Genomic DNA, 17392 nt, shown 5'->3' with positions numbered 1-17392 from the left:
CACAACCACCACAGCAGGAACCCATTATATTACACCACCACCACAGCAGGAACCCATTATATTACACCACCACCACCACCACAGCAGGAACCCATTATATTACACCACCACCACCACAGCAGGAACCCATTATATTACACCACCACCACCACAGCAGGAACCCATTATATTACACCACCACCACCACAGCAGGAACCCATTATATTACACCACCACCACCACAGCAGGAACCCATTATATTACACCACCACCACCACAGCAGGAACCCATTATATTACACCACCACCACCACAGCAGGAACCCATTATATTACACCACCACCACAGCAGGAACCCATTATATTACACACCACCACCACAGCAGGAACCCATTATATTACACCACCACCACAGCAGGAACCCATTATATTACACCACCACCACCACAGCAGGAACCCATTATATTACACCACCACCACCACAGCAGGAACCCATTATATTACACCACCACCACCACAGCAGGAACCCATTATATTACACCACCACCACCACAGCAGGAACCCATTATATTACACCACCACCACCACAGCAGGAACCCATTATATTACACCACCACCACCACAGCAGGAACCCATTATATTACACCACCACCACCACAGCAGGAACCCATTATATTACACCACCACCACCACAGCAGGAACCCATTATATTACACCACCACCACCACAGCAGGAACCCATTATATTACACCACCACCACAGCAGGAACCCATTATATTACACCACCACCACAGCAGGAACCCATTATATTACACCACCACCACCACAGCAGGAACCCATTATATTACACCACCACCACCACAGCAGAAACCCATTATATTACACCACCACCACCACAGCAGGAACCCATTATATTACACCACCACCACCACAGCAGGAACCCATTATATTACACCACCACCACAGCAGGAACCCATTATATTACACACCACCACCACAGCAGGAACCCATTATATTACACCACCACCACCACAGCAGGAACCCATTATATTACACCACCACAGCAGGAACCCATTATATTACACCACCACAGCAGGAACCCATTATATTACACCACCACAGCAGGAACCCATTATATTACACCACCACCACAGCAGGAACCCATTATATTACACCACCACCACAGCAGGAACCCATTATATTACACACCACCACCACAGCAGGAACCCATTATATTACACACCACCACCACAGCAGGAACCCATTATATTACACCACCACCACCACAGCAGGAACCCATTATATTACACCACCACCACCACCACAGCAGGAACCCATTATATTACACCACCACATCAGGAACCCATTATATTACACCACCACAGCAGGAACCCATTATATTACACCACCACCACCACCACAGCAGGAACCCATTATATTACACCACCACAGCAGGAACCCATTATATTACACCACCACAGCAGGAACCCATTATATTACACCACCACAGCAGGAACCCATTATATTACACCACCACAGCAGGAACCCATTATATTACACCACCACAGCAGGAACCCATTATATTACACCACCACAGCAGGAACCCATTATATTACACCACCACAGCAGGAACCCATTATATTACACCACCACAGCAGGAACCCATTATATTACACCACCACAGCAGGAACCCATTATATTACACCACCACAGCAGGAACCCATTATATTACACCACCACCACAGCAGGAACCCATTATATTACACCACCACCACCACAGCAGGAACCCATTATATTACACCACCACCACCACAGCAGGAACCCATTATATTACACCACCACCACCACAGCAGGAACCCATTATATTACACCACCACCACCACAGCAGGAACCCATTATATTACACCACCACCTCCACAGCAGGAACCCATTATATTTGTACTGTTAATTCGGTTGGTAACCAGTTTATAATAGCAGTAAAGGGGGGTTGTGGTATATAGCCGTGTCGAGCCTGAGAATAGCCCTTAGCCGTGGTATCTTGGCCACATGCCACATCTCCCCGGGCCTTATTGCTTCAATAGGTCAGGTTGTAGCTAGTTCCTAGTTTGATTCCTTAAGGGATGTCTGAGCATGTCTACACACACACCCCTGCAGTATGGGCAGGAGTAGGAGTGGAGCGTTCCCTGCTCAATCTGTCAAGACGTATCACATTCCTGTTAAGATAACCCACACCCTGACCCGCTCCCCTAAAAGGTTGTCTCACGTTCACTTCATGCCTACAGAATCCCTAGCCAAGATAACCCACACCCTGACTGGCTCCCCTAAAACGGTGTCTCACGTTCACTTCATGCCTACAGAATCCCTAGCCAAGATGACCCGCTCCCCTAAAAGGTTGTCTCACGTTCACTTCATGCCTACAGAATCCCTAGCCAAGATAACCCACACCCTGACCCGCTCCCCTAAAACGGTGTCTCACGTTCACTTCATGCCTACAGAATCCCTAGCCAAGATAACCCACACCCTGACCCGCTCCCCTAAAACGGTGTCTCACGTTCACTTCATGCCTACAGAATCCCTAGCCAACATAACCCACACCCTGACCCGCTCCCCTAAAACGGTGTCTCACGTTCACTTCATGCCTACAGAATCCCTAGCCAAGATAACCCACACCCTGACCCGCTCCCCTAAAAGGTTGTCTCACGTTCACTTCATGCCTACAGAATCCCTAGCCAAGATAACCCACACCCTGACCCGCTCCCCTAAAAGGTTGTCTCACGTTCACTTCATGCCTACAGAATCCTTAGCCAAGATAACCCACACCCTGACCGGCTCCCCTAAAAGGTTGTCTCACTTTCACTTCATGCCTACAGAATCCCTAGCCAAGATAACCCACACCCTGACCGGCTCCCCTAAAAGGTTGTCTCACGTTCACTTCATGCCTACAGAATCCCTAGCCAAGATAACCCACACCCTGACCCGGCTCCCCTAAAACGGTGTCTCATGTTCACTTCATGCCTACAGAATCCCTAGCCAAGATAACCCACACCCTGACTGTTTTATAGAGCGAGAGGGTCTAACCTCCTCGCCGTTCTTCTTTATGAGTTGGAGCTGAAGGAGAGGTGTTCTTGTTCTGTTGTTGCATGTTTCTGTGTTTCACAAGCGTGGTTGGCCACAGGGAAGGCCTGTTTGAGTGAAATCTGTGTACTTTATTTTCAGGCATTGTGTTTATAGAGAAAGAGAGAGAACTTCTGTATGTGTGATGTTTACTGTTAATTTTTTATTGTTTATTTCACTTTATATATTCACTTTATACCTTACTTATACCTTTACTTATACCTTACTTGCTTTGGCAATGTTAACACATGTTTCCCATTTTTTTTTTTTTTTTTTTTTACCTTTATTTAACCAGGCAAGTCAGTTAAGAACAAATTCTTATTTTCAATGACGGCCTGGGAACAGTGGGTTAACTGCCTGTTCAGGGGCAGAACGACAGATTTTGTACCTTGTCAGCTCGGGGGTTTGAACTCTCAACCTTGCGGTTACTAGTCCAACGCTCTAACCACTAGGCTACACTGCCGCCCCATGCCAATAAAGCCATTGAATTGAATTGAGAGAGACCTCCTAGTCCTTTCTTGTTGGAGCCTTGAAGCAGAACATCATGTTTGGTTGGTGTTTTATGCTGTTGCACGTTTCTGTGTTCCTCAACTTGCTGGTTGGCCTGTTCATATGTTCACACTACAGACTGAATGCTCTGGATCTGAAAAGAGCGTCCCAGCGGTCGTTGAGTTTGATGTCCAGGCGTGTTTCTGAGGCGAGGGAGAGAGGCCTGTTGCTCTGCAGCCAGAGAGTGAACCTCGCTCGCCTCCTCTGACGTGAATAGGGGAGAGCTGAACGTCTAGACTTGCACCGTCACAACCATTATGCTAATGTGCTGTGAACCGAGAGAGAGTCCTTTCCTTTTTGATAGCGATGCTAAAGGCAGTGTTGTCTGTGTGTGTTTATAGTTTTGTGCGTAGCTTCAGAGTGTGTGTGTGTGTGTGTGTGTGTGTGTGTGTGTGTGTGAGAGCATAGCCTGAGTGCAGCAGAGTGTGACAAGATTTTCTGTGTCCTGTCTGTGTCCTGCCCCTCCCCTGAACAATAGAGAAGCTCCATTTAGATGGAAATGGACTGGTGGTATGTCCAATGGAGCATTGAGACAGCATGATGGGTACCCACAAACCCCTGCAGCCCTCCCCACTGACGTGTGTGTTTGTTATGAAGGGGGTAGTGGTTAATGTAGGGTACATTTTAGTAGGTCTATGTCATAACAGTGTGGGAATAGTTTGTCATTGTTGAGTTGTACAGGTTTCAATCAGTCTATACAGGCCCCTCCTATGCAAACGATTTGAAATATGTCTGCCTGGAATGGGAATCACTGGTTCCTTCAATACAAACGATTCTAAATATGGCTGCCTGGAATGGGAATCACTGGTTCCTTCAATACAAACGATTCTAAATATGGCTGCCTGGAATGGGAATCACTGGTTCCTTCAATACAAACGATTCTAAATATGGCTGCCTGGAATGGGAATCACTGGTTCCTTCAATACAAACGATTCTAAATATGGCTGCCTGGAATGGGAATCACTGGTTCCTTCAATACAAACGATTCTAAATATGGCTGCCTGGAATGGGAATCACTGGTTCCTTCAATACAAACAATTCTAAATATGTCTGCGTGGAATAGGAATGACCGGTTCCTCCAGTTGGGGAGGTCGACAGAATTAACTGCATTTTGCTTCAATGTTTTCCCGTAACTGAATGCGTGCAAAAAGACTGAGAGATCACATTGACAGCTATAGTACCAGGGTTACTAACTAACCTATACTACCAGGGTTACTAACTAACCCACATTGACAGCTATAGTACCAGGGTTACTAACTAACCTATACTACCAGGGTTACTAACTAACCCACATTGACAGCTATAGTACCAGGGTTACTAACTAACCTATACTACCAGGGTTACTAACTAACCCACATTGACAGCTATAGTACCAGGGTTACTAACTAACCTATACTACCAGGGTTACTAACTAACCCACATTGACAGCTATACTACCAGGGTTACTAACTAACCTATACTACCAGGGTTACTAACTAACCCACATTGACAGCTATACTACCAGGGTTACTAACTAACCTATACTCCCAGGGTTACTAACTCACCCACATTGACACCTATACTACCAGGGTTACTAACTAACCTATACTACCAGGGTTACTAACTATCCTATACTACCAGGGTTACTAACTAACCCACATTGACACCTATACTACCAGGGTTACTAACTAACCCACATTGACAGCTATACTACCAGGTTTACTAACTAACCCACATTGACAGCTATACTACCAGGGTTACTAACTAACCCACATTGACAGCTATACTATCAGGGTTACTAACTAACCCACATTGACCATTAACCCGTCATGTCGATACTTGCAGGGTTACTAATCAATCATGTTTATGTACTGGATGAGGAGTGATTTAAGGGTTACACACACACACACACACACACACACACACACACACACACACACACATATATATATATAGGAATCAATGATGGGCAGCGAGCCAGTGACTCTGGCTCAATACAAAGCCATTTACACACACTACACATCTCTCTGTAGGACACACACACTACGCATCTGCCTGTAGGACACACACACGCTACACATCTCTCTGTAGGACACACACACGCTACACATCTCTCTGTAGGACACACATGCTACACATCTCTCTGTAGGACACACATGCTACACATCTCTCTGTAGGACACACATGCTACACATCTCTCTGTAGGACACACACACGCTACACATCTGCCTGTAGGACACACACGCTACACATCTGCCTGTAGGACACACACACGCTACACATCTGCCTGTAGGACACACACGCGTTACACATCTCTCTGTAGGACACACACACAGACGTAAATGCATTAGCGAGGTGAAGGGAGGGAAGTGAAAGTTTTGGTTAGTTACATAACATGTATAGAGTCTGTTACACACCTACCAGAGGAACTCGTCCCATTTACACAGGCCGTATCCGTATTCCTGATCTGTCTATAACATTACACAGGCCGTACCAGGGGATACTGCTCTGTCTATAACATTACACAGGCCGTACCAGGATACTGCTCTGTCTATAACATTACACAGGCCGTACCAGGATCCTGCTCTGTCTATAACATTACACAGGCCGTACCAGGGGATACTGCTCTGTCTATAACATTACACAGGCCATACCAGGGGATACTGCTCTGTCTATAACATTACACAGGCCGTACCAGGGGATCCTGCTCTGTCTATAACATTACACAGGCCGTACCGGGATCCTGCTCTGTCTATAACATTACACAGGCCGTGCCAGGATCCTGCTCTGTCTATAACATTACACAGGCCATACCAGGATCCTGCTCTGTCTATAACATTACACAGGCCGTGCCAGGATCCTGCTCTGTCTATAACATTACACAGGCCGTACCAGGGGATCCTGCTCTGTCTATAACATTACACAGGCCGTACCAGGATCCTGCTCTGTCTATAACATTACACAGGCCGTACCAGGGGATCCTGCTCTGTCTATAACATTACACAGGCCGTACCAGGATCCTGCTCTGTCTATAACATTACACAGGCCGTACCGGGATCCTGCTCTGTCCATAACATTACACAGGCCGTACCAGGATCCTGCTCTGTCTATAACATTACACAGGCCGTACCAGGATACTGCTCTGTCTATAACATTACACAGGCCGTACCAGGATCCTGCTCTGTCTATAACATTACACAGGCTGTACCAGGGGATCCTGCTCTGTCTATAACATTACACAGGCCATACCAGGGGATCCTGCTCTGTCTATAACATTACACAGGCCGTACCAGGATCCTGCTCTGTCTATAACATTACACAGGCCGTACCAGGGGATACTGCTCTGTCTATAACATTACACAGGCCGTACCAGGATCCTGCTCTGTCTATAACATTACACAGGCCGTGCCAGGGGATACTGCTCTGTCTATAACATTACACAGGCCGTACCAGGGGATCCTGCTCTGTCTATAACATTACACAGGCCGTACCAGGGGATCCTGCTCTGTCTATAACATTACACAGGCCGTACCAGGATCCTGCTCTGTCTATAACATTACACAGGCCGTACCAGGATCCTGCTCTGTCTATAACATTACACAGGCCGTACCAGGATCCTGCTCTGTCTATAACATTACACAGGCCGTACCAGGGGATACTGCTCTGTCTATAACATTACACAGGCCGTACCGGGATCCTGCTCTGTCTATAACATTACACAGGCCGTACCAGGATCCTGCTCTGTCTATAACATTACACAGGCCGTACCAGGATCCTGCTCTGTCTATAACATTACACAGGCCGTACCAGGGGATACTGCTCTGTCTATAACATTACACAGGCCGTACCAGGATCCTGCTCTGTCTATAACATTACACAGGCCGTACCGGGATCCTGCTCTGTCTATAACATTACACAGGCCGTACCAGGGGATCCTGCTCTGTCCATAACATTACACAGGCCGTACCAGGATCCTGCTCTGTCTATAACATTACACAGGCCGTACCAGGGGATCCTGCTCTGTCTATAACATTACACAGGCCGTACCAGGGGATACTGCTCTGTCTATAACATTACACAGGCCGTACCAGGGGATACTGCTCTGTCTATAACATTACACAGGCCGTACCAGGATCCTGCTCTGTCTATAACATTACACAGGCCGTACCAGGATACTGCTCTGTCTATAACATTACACAGGCCGTACCAGGATCCTGCTCTGTCCATAACATTACACAGGCCGTACCAGGGGATACTGCTCTGTCTATAACATTACACAGGCCGTACCAGGGGATACTGCTCTGTCTATAACATTACACAGGCCGTACCAGGGGATCCTGCTCTGTCTATAACATTACACAGGCCGTACCAGGGGATACTGCTCTGTCTATAACATTACACAGGCCGTACCAGGATCCTGCTCTGTCCATAACATTACACAGGCCGTACCAGGATCCTGCTCTGTCTATAACATTACACAGGCCGTATCCGTATTCCTGATCTGTCTATAACATTACACAGGCCGTACCAGGATCCTGCTCTGTCTATAACATTACACAGGCCGTATCCGTATTCCTGCTCTGTCCATAACATTACACAGGCCGTACCAGGATCCTGCTCTGTCTATAACATTACACAGGCCGTATCCGTATTCCTGCTCTGTCTATAACATTACACAGGCCGTACCAGGATCCTGCTCTGTCTATAACATTACACAGGCCGTACCGGGATCCTGCTCTGTCTATAACATTACACAGGCCGTACCAGGGGATACTGCTCTGTCTATAACATTACACAGGCCGTACCAGGGGATCCTGGTCTGTCTATAACATTACACAGGCCGTACCAGGGGATCCTGGTCTGTCTATAACATTACACAGGCCGTGCCAGGGGATCCTGCTCTGTCTATAACATTACACAGGCCGTACCAGGATACTGCTCTGTCTATAACATTACACAGGCCGTACCGGGATACTGCTCTGTCTATAACATTACACAGGCCGTACCAGGATCCTGCTCTGTCTATAACATTACACAGGCCGTACCAGGGGATCCTGCTCTGTCTATAACATTACACAGGCCGTACCGGGATCCTGCTCTGTCTATAACATTACACAGGCCGTACCAGGGGATCCTGCTCTGTCTATAACATTACACAGGCCGTACCAGGATCCTGCTCTGTCTATAACATTACACAGGCCGTACCTGGATACTGCTCTGTCTATAACATTACACAGGCCGTACCAGGATCCTGCTCTGTCTATAACATTACACAGGCCGTACCAGGGGATCCTGCTCTGTCTATAACATTACACAGGCCGTACCGGGATCCTGCTCTGTCTATAACATTACACAGGCCGTACCGGGATCCTGCTCTGTCTATAACATTACACAGGCCGTACCGGGATCCTGCTCTGTCTATAACATTACACAGGCCGTACCAGGATACTGCTCTGTCTATAACATTACACAGGCCGTACCAGGATCCTGCTCTGTCTATAACATTACACAGGCCGTACCAGGATCCTGCTCTGTCTATAACATTACACAGGCCGTACCAGGATACTGCTCTGTCTATAACATTACACAGGCCGTACCAGGATCCTGCTCTGTCTATAACATTACACAGGCCGTACCAGGATACTGCTCTGTCTATAACATTACACAGGCCGTACCAGGATCCTGCTCTGTCTATAACATTACACAGGCCGTACCAGGGGATCCTGCTCTGTCTATAACATTACACAGGCCGTACCAGGATACTGCTCTGTCTATAACATTACACAGGCCGTACCAGGATCCTGCTCTGTCTATAACATTACACAGGCCGTACCAGGGGATACTGCTCTGTCTATAACATTACACAGGCCGTACCAGGATCCTGCTCTGTCTATAACATTACACAGGCCGTACCAGGATCCTGCTCTGTCTATAACATTACACAGGCCGTACCTGGATACTGCTCTGTCTATAACATTACACAGGCCGTACCAGGGGATACTGCTCTGTCTATAACATTACACAGGCCGTACCAGGATCCTGCTCTGTCTATAACATTACACAGGCCGTACCGGGATCCTGCTCTGTCTATAACATTACACAGGCCGTACCAGGGGATACTGCTCTGTCTATAACATTACACAGGCCGTACCAGGGGATACTGCTCTGTCTATAACATTACACAGGCCGTACCAGGATCCTGCTCTGTCTATAACATTACACAGGCCGTACCAGGGGATACTGCTCTGTCTATAACATTACACAGGCCGTACCAGGATCCTGCTCTGTCTATAACATTACACAGGCCGTACCAGGGGATACTGCTCTGTCTATAACATTACACAGGCCGTACCAGGATCCTGCTCTGTCTATAACATTACACAGGCCGTACCGGGATCCTGCTCTGTCTATAACATTACACAGGCCGTACCAGGGGATCCTGCTCTGTCTATAACATTACACAGGCCGTACCGGGATCCTGCTCTGTCTATAACATTACACAGGCCGTACCAGGGGATCCTGCTCTGTCTATAACATTACACAGGCCGTACCAGGATCCTGCTCTGTCTATAACATTACACAGGCCGTACCTGGATACTGCTCTGTCTATAACATTACACAGGCCGTACCAGGATCCTGCTCTGTCTATAACATTACACAGGCCGTACCAGGGGATCCTGCTCTGTCTATAACATTACACAGGCCGTACCAGGATCCTGCTCTGTCTATAACATTACACAGGCCGTACCGGGATCCTGCTCTGTCTATAACATTACACAGGCCGTACCGGGATCCTGCTCTGTCTATAACATTACACAGGCCGTACCGGGATCCTGCTCTGTCTATAACATTACACAGGCCGTGCCAGGATCCTGCTCTATAACATTACACAGGCCGTACCAGGGGATCCTGCTCTGTCTATAACATTACACAGGCCGTACCAGGGGATCCTGCTCTGTCTATAACATTACACAGGCCGTACCAGGATCCTGCTCTGTCTATAACATTACACAGGCCGTACCAGGATACTGCTCTGTCTATAACATTACACAGGCCGTACCGGGATACTGCTCTGTCTATAACATTACACAGGCCGTACCAGGATCCTGCTCTGTCTATAACATTACACAGGCCGTACCAGGGGATCCTGCTCTGTCTATAACATTACACAGGCCGTACCGGGATCCTGCTCTGTCTATAACATTACACAGGCCGTACCAGGGGATCCTGCTCTGTCTATAACATTACACAGGCCGTACCAGGATCCTGCTCTGTCTATAACATTACACAGGCCGTACCTGGATACTGCTCTGTCTATAACATTACACAGGCCGTACCAGGATCCTGCTCTGTCTATAACATTACACAGGCCGTACCAGGGGATCCTGCTCTGTCTATAACATTACACAGGCCGTACCGGGATCCTGCTCTGTCTATAACATTACACAGGCCGTACCGGGATCCTGCTCTGTCTATAACATTACACAGGCCGTACCGGGATCCTGCTCTGTCTATAACATTACACAGGCCGTGCCAGGATCCTGCTCTATAACATTACACAGGCCGTACCAGGGGATCCTGCTCTGTCTATAACATTACACAGGCCGTACCAGGATCCTGCTCTGTCTATAACATTACACAGGCCGTACCAGGGGATCCTGCTCTGTCTATAACATTACACAGGCCGTACCAGGATACTGCTCTGTCTATAACATTACACAGGCCGTACCAGGATCCTGCTCTGTCTATAACATTACACAGGCCGTACCAGGGGATACTGCTCTGTCTATAACATTACACAGGCCGTACCAGGATCCTGCTCTGTCTATAACATTACACAGGCCGTACCAGGATCCTGCTCTGTCTATAACATTACACAGGCCGTACCTGGATACTGCTCTGTCTATAACATTACACAGGCCGTACCAGGGGATACTGCTCTGTCTATAACATTACACAGGCCGTACCAGGATCCTGCTCTGTCTATAACATTACACAGGCCGTACCAGGATCCTGCTCTGTCCATAACATTACACAGGCCGTACCAGGGGATACTGCTCTGTCTATAACATTACACAGGCCGTACCAGGATCCTGCTCTCTCCATAACATTACACAGGCCGTACCAGGATACTGCTCTGTCCATAACATTACACAGGCCGTACCAGGATACTGCTCTGTCCATAACATTACACAGGCCGTACCGGGATCCTGCTCTGTCTATAACATTACACAGGCCGTACCAGGATCCTGCTCTGTCTATAACATTACACAGGCCGTACCAGGATACTGCTCTGTCTATAACATTACACAGGCCGTACCAGGATACTGCTCTGTCCATAACATTACACAGGCCGTACCAGGATCCTGCTCTGTCTATAACATTACACAGGCCGTACCAGGATCCTGCTCTGTCTATAACATTACACAGGCCGTACCAGGGGATCCTGCTCTGTCTATAACATTACACAGGCCGTACCAGGATACTGCTCTGTCTATAACATTACACAGGCCGTACCGGGATCCTGCTCTGTCTATAACATTACACAGGCCGTACCAGGATCCTGCTCTGTCTATAACATTACACAGGCCGTACCAGGGGATACTGCTCTGTCTATAACATTACACAGGCCGTGCCAGGATACTGCTCTGTCTATAACATTACACAGGCCGTACCGGGATCCTGCTCTGTCTATAACATTACACAGGCCGTACCAGGGGATACTGCTCTGTCTATAACATTACACAGGCCGTACCAGGATCCTGCTCTGTCTATAACATTACACAGGCCGTACCAGGGGATACTGCTCTGTCTATAACATTACACAGGCCGTACCAGGATCCTGCTCTGTCTATAACATCACACAGGCCGTACCAGGATCCTGCTCTGTCCATAACATTACACAGGCCGTACCAGGGGATCCTGCTCTGTCTATAACATTACACAGGCCGTACCAGGGGATCCTGCTCTGTCTATAACATTACACAGGCCGTACCAGGGGATCCTGCTCTGTCTATAACATTACACAGGCCGTACCAGGGGATACTGCTCTGTCTATAACATTACACAGGCCGTACCGGGATCCTGCTCTGTCTATAACATTACACAGGCCGTACCAGGGGATACTGCTCTGTCTATAACATTACACAGGCCGTACCAGGATCCTGCTCTGTCTATAACATTACACAGGCCGTACCAGGGGATCCTGCTCTGTCTATAACATTACACAGGCCGTACCAGGATCCTGCTCTGTCTATAACATTACACAGGCCGTACCAGGATCCTGCTCTGTCCATAACATTACACAGGCCGTACCAGGATACTGCTCTGTCCATAACATTACACAGGCCGTACCAGGATACTGCTCTGTCTATAACATTACACAGGCCGTACCAGGGGATACTGCTCTGTCTATAACATTACACAGGCCGTACCAGGGGATACTGCTCTGTCTATAACATTACACAGGCCGTACCAGGGGATACTGCTCTGTCTATAACATTACACAGGCCGTACCAGGATCCTGCTCTATAACATTACACAGGCCGTACCAGGGGATACTGCTCTGTCCATAACATTACACAGGCCGTACCAGGATCCTGCTCTGTCTATAACATTACACAGGCCGTACCAGGATCCTGCTCTGTCTATAACATTACACAGGCCGTACCAGGAGGATACTGACCTGTCCCTGAGATAACACAGCTTGTTTTGAAGCTGGGACTCTCTCTGCACTTGTGTTCAGAAAATGACAAAGGATTGATTTCCTTATAATGCCGATGCACTTGTACATCGATATTTGAGTCAATTAGAAGACACACTTTTCCAGTTCATTCAACTTCTGTTTAGTATGAAGAAACAGCCCCCAAATAATATGTTGGGAGAAGTGAAGCCTTCTGTTTATAGTTGAATCAGGAAAATCATCTGAATTATTGACACAAGTGAGTCTTGGACAACCACAGTACTCATGCATGGCCTCGAGTGGGATTGGACCAGGGGAGGGGCCTCGAGTGGGATTGGACCAGGGTTGAGGAAGAGACCTCCAGTGGGATTGGACCAGGGTTGAGGAAGAGACCTCGAGTGGGATTGGACCAGGGTTGGGGAAGAGACCTCGAGTGGGATTGGACCAGGGTTGGGGAAGAGACCTCGAGTGGGATTGGACCAGGGTTGAGGAAGAGACCTCCAGTGGGATTACATTTACATTACATTTAAGTCATTTAGCAGACGCTCTTATCCAGAGCGACTTACAAATTGGTGAATTCACCTTCTGACATCAGTGGAACAGCCACTTTACAATAGTGCATCTAAATCATTTAAGGGGGGTGAGAAGGATTGCTTTATCCTATCCTAGGTATTCCTTGAAGAGGTGGGGTTTCAGGTGTCTCCGGAAGGTGGTGATTGACTCCGCTGTCCTGGCGTCGTGAGGGAGTTTGTTCCACCATTGGGGGGCCAGAGCAGCGAACAGTTTTGACTGGGCTGAGCGGGAACTGTACTTCCTCAGTGGTAGGGAGGCGAGCAGGCCAGAGGTGGATGAACGCAGTGCCCTTGTTTGGGTGTAGGGCCTGATCAGAGCCTGGAGGTACTGCGGTGCCGTTCCCCTCACAGCTCCGTAGGCAAGCACCATGGTCTTGTAGCGGATGCGAGCTTCAACTGGAAGCCAGTGGAGAGAGCGGAGGAGCGGGGTGACGTGAGAGAACTTGGGAAGGTTGAACACCAGACGGGCTGCGGCGTTCTGGATGAGTTGTAGGGGTTTAATGGCACAGGCAGGGAGCCCAGCCAACAGCGAGTTGCAGTAATCCAGACGGGAGATGACAAGTGCCTGGATTAGGACCTGCGCCGCTTCCTGTGTGAGGCAGGGGCGTACTCTGCGGATGTTGTAGAGCATGAACCTACAGGAACGGGCCACCGCCTTGATGTTAGTTGAGAATGACAGGGTGTTGTCCAGGATCACGCCAAGGTTCTTAGCGCTCTGGGAGGAGGAAACAATGGAGTTGTCAACCGTGATGGCGAGATCATGGAACGGGCAGTCCTTCCCCGGGAGGAAGAGCAGCTCCGTCTTGCCGAGGTTCAGCTTGAGGTGGTGATCCGTCATCCACACTGATATGTCTGCCAGACATGCAGAGATGCGATTCGCCACCTGGTCATCAGAAGGGGGAAAGGAGAAGATTAATTGTGTGTCGTCTGCATAGCAATGATAGGAGAGACCATGTGAGGTTATGACAGAGCCAAGTGACTTGGTGTATGGATTGGACCAGGGTTGAGGAAGAGACCTCGAGTGGGATTGGACCAGGGTTGAGGAAGAGACCTCGAGTGGGATTGGACCAGGGTTGGGGAAGGGACCTCGAGTGGGATTGGACCAGGGTTGGGGAAGAGACCTCGAGTGGGATTGGACCAGGGTTGGGGAAGAGACCTCGAGTGGGATTGGACCAGGGTTGGGGAAGAGACCTCGAGTGGGATTGGACCAGGGTTGGGGAAAAGACCTCGAGTGGGATTGGACCAGGGGAGGGGCCTCGAGTGGGATTGGACCAGGGGAGGGGCCTCGAGTGGGATTGGACCAGGGGAGGGGCCTCGAGTGGGATTGGACCAGGGGGAGGTGGAAGGGACCTCCACAGTGGGATTTAAATACCCCCTCCCTCCCCACATCCTTATATTGATCTTGGGGTGGGGGATACACCAGGGTCATGTTCACTGTATAGCTGCTTAGATAGTAACTCTCCATTTCTGACCTTTTATCTTTAGTTTGGTGCTTACTGAACGAGACCCACAGATGTTGTTGATGAATGGGTCGAGAACAGAGATTTTTGTTGGATGCTTGAGAGATGGTGTTGTCACCAATCTGTCCATGAACAGTAGGAAGGATGACAGATGGTGTTGTCACCAATCTGTCCATGAACAGTAGGAAGGATGACAGATGGTGTTGTCACCAATCTGTCCATGAACAGTAGGAAGGATGACAGATGGTGTTGTCACCAATCTGTCCATGAACAGTAGGAAGGATGACAGACGGTGTTGTCACCAATCTGTCCATGAACAGTAGGAAGGATGACAGATGGTGTTGTCACCAATCTGACCATGAACAGTAGGAAGGATGACAGATGGTGTTGTCACCAATCTGACCATGAACAGTAGGAAGGATGACAGATGGTGTTGTCACCAATCTGACCATGAACAGTAGGAAGGATGACAGATGGTGTTGTCACCAATCTGACCATGAACAGTAGGAAGGATGACAGATGGTGTTGTCACCAATCTGTCCATGAACAGTAGGAAGGATGACAGATGGTGTTGTCACCAATCTGACCATGAACAGTAGGAAGGATGACAATGGTGTTGTCACCAATCTGACCATGAACAGTAGGAAGGATGACAGATGGTGTTGTCACCAATCTGTTCTTGAACAGTAGGAAGGATGACAGATGGTGTTGTCACTAATCTGTTCTTGAACAGTAGGAAGGATGACAGATGGTGTTGTCACCAATCTGACCATGAACAGTAGGAAGGATGACAATGGTGTTGTCACCAATCTGACCATGAACAGTAGGAAGGATGACAGATGGTGTTGTCACCAATCTGTTCTTGAACAGTAGGAAGGATGACAGATGGTGTTGTCACTAATCTGTTCTTGAACAGTAGGAAGGATGAGTGCTGAGAAGCAGTGTAATTATATTGCAACGTTGGTTATTTAGGGAATGCTGTCGTAACAAGTTGGTGACGATGAATACTGAGGGATCCCACTCTCCTACAGCCATGCCAGAAGACGGGGGTGAGGAGGAGGGACAGCGTTTATAGAGAGACGAGGGAAAGGGGGGGGGGGACAGTGAACGGGAGGGATGGAGAGACTGTAAAAGAGAGTAGGTGGTAGAGTTGGTGCTCATGACTCAGACAGCCAATCATAGACAGGATGTGTTTTCAGCAGGAACTGAGATGGTTTAGTCACGGACAAGATGTGTTTTCAGCAGGAACTGAGATGGTTTAATCACGGACAGGATGTGTTTTCAGCAGGAACTGAGATGGTTTAATCATGGGCAGGATGTGTTTTCAGCAGGAATTGAGATGGTTTAATCACGGACAGGATGTGTTTTCAGCAGGAACTGAGATGGTTTAGTCACGGACAAGATGTGTTTTCAGCAGGAACTGAGATGGTTTAATCACGGACAGGATGTGTTTTCAGCAGGAACTGAGATGGTTTAATCACGGACAAGATGTGTTTTCAGCAGGAACTGAGATGGTTTAATCATGGACAGGATGTGTTTTCAGCAGGAACTGAGATGGTTTAATCACGGACAAGATGTGTTTCTGTAGGGCCTTGTTTGATTGACACTGGGATGGCTTGGGCTACTCATACATTTACTGATGAGTAAAGCTGATTGAGGCGTTTGTTTTCTAATGAAGTGGATTATAATGTGATGATGCTGTCGGGCTGGGTGATTTTATCAAATTAATTCAAATGACTGTTTTTGCGCGATGTTCACCATACTTGTAACCATTTTTTGTATTTTTGGTTTTTATGAGTGTTTATGTCCGCTTGTTCTCATGTTGTTTTTTTGGTCTCGTTCGCTCCTTCTCTGCTGTGAACCTTCCCATTTACACCAGAGATCTTGATATAATGGCGAGAGGCTCATGTCTCCGCCCTAACATTGGGAGTCATTGTCCCAAAGGTGGAAAGGCAGGCGACAAGCTTAGTTCCAAAATAAGCGCATAGAAACGCATTGGGCTTATTTTTGGACAGATTTTGGCGAGAGTGAAACCTCTTGCTTCTCCTCTTTCTCTATA

This window comes from Oncorhynchus masou, unplaced genomic scaffold, assembly GCF_036934945.1.
Source record: "Oncorhynchus masou masou isolate Uvic2021 unplaced genomic scaffold, UVic_Omas_1.1 unplaced_scaffold_554, whole genome shotgun sequence".
NCBI classification, from domain to species: domain Eukaryota; kingdom Metazoa; phylum Chordata; class Actinopteri; order Salmoniformes; family Salmonidae; genus Oncorhynchus; species Oncorhynchus masou.
The sequence above is the reverse complement of the archived record's forward strand: the minus strand, read 5'-3'. Positions refer to the sequence as shown.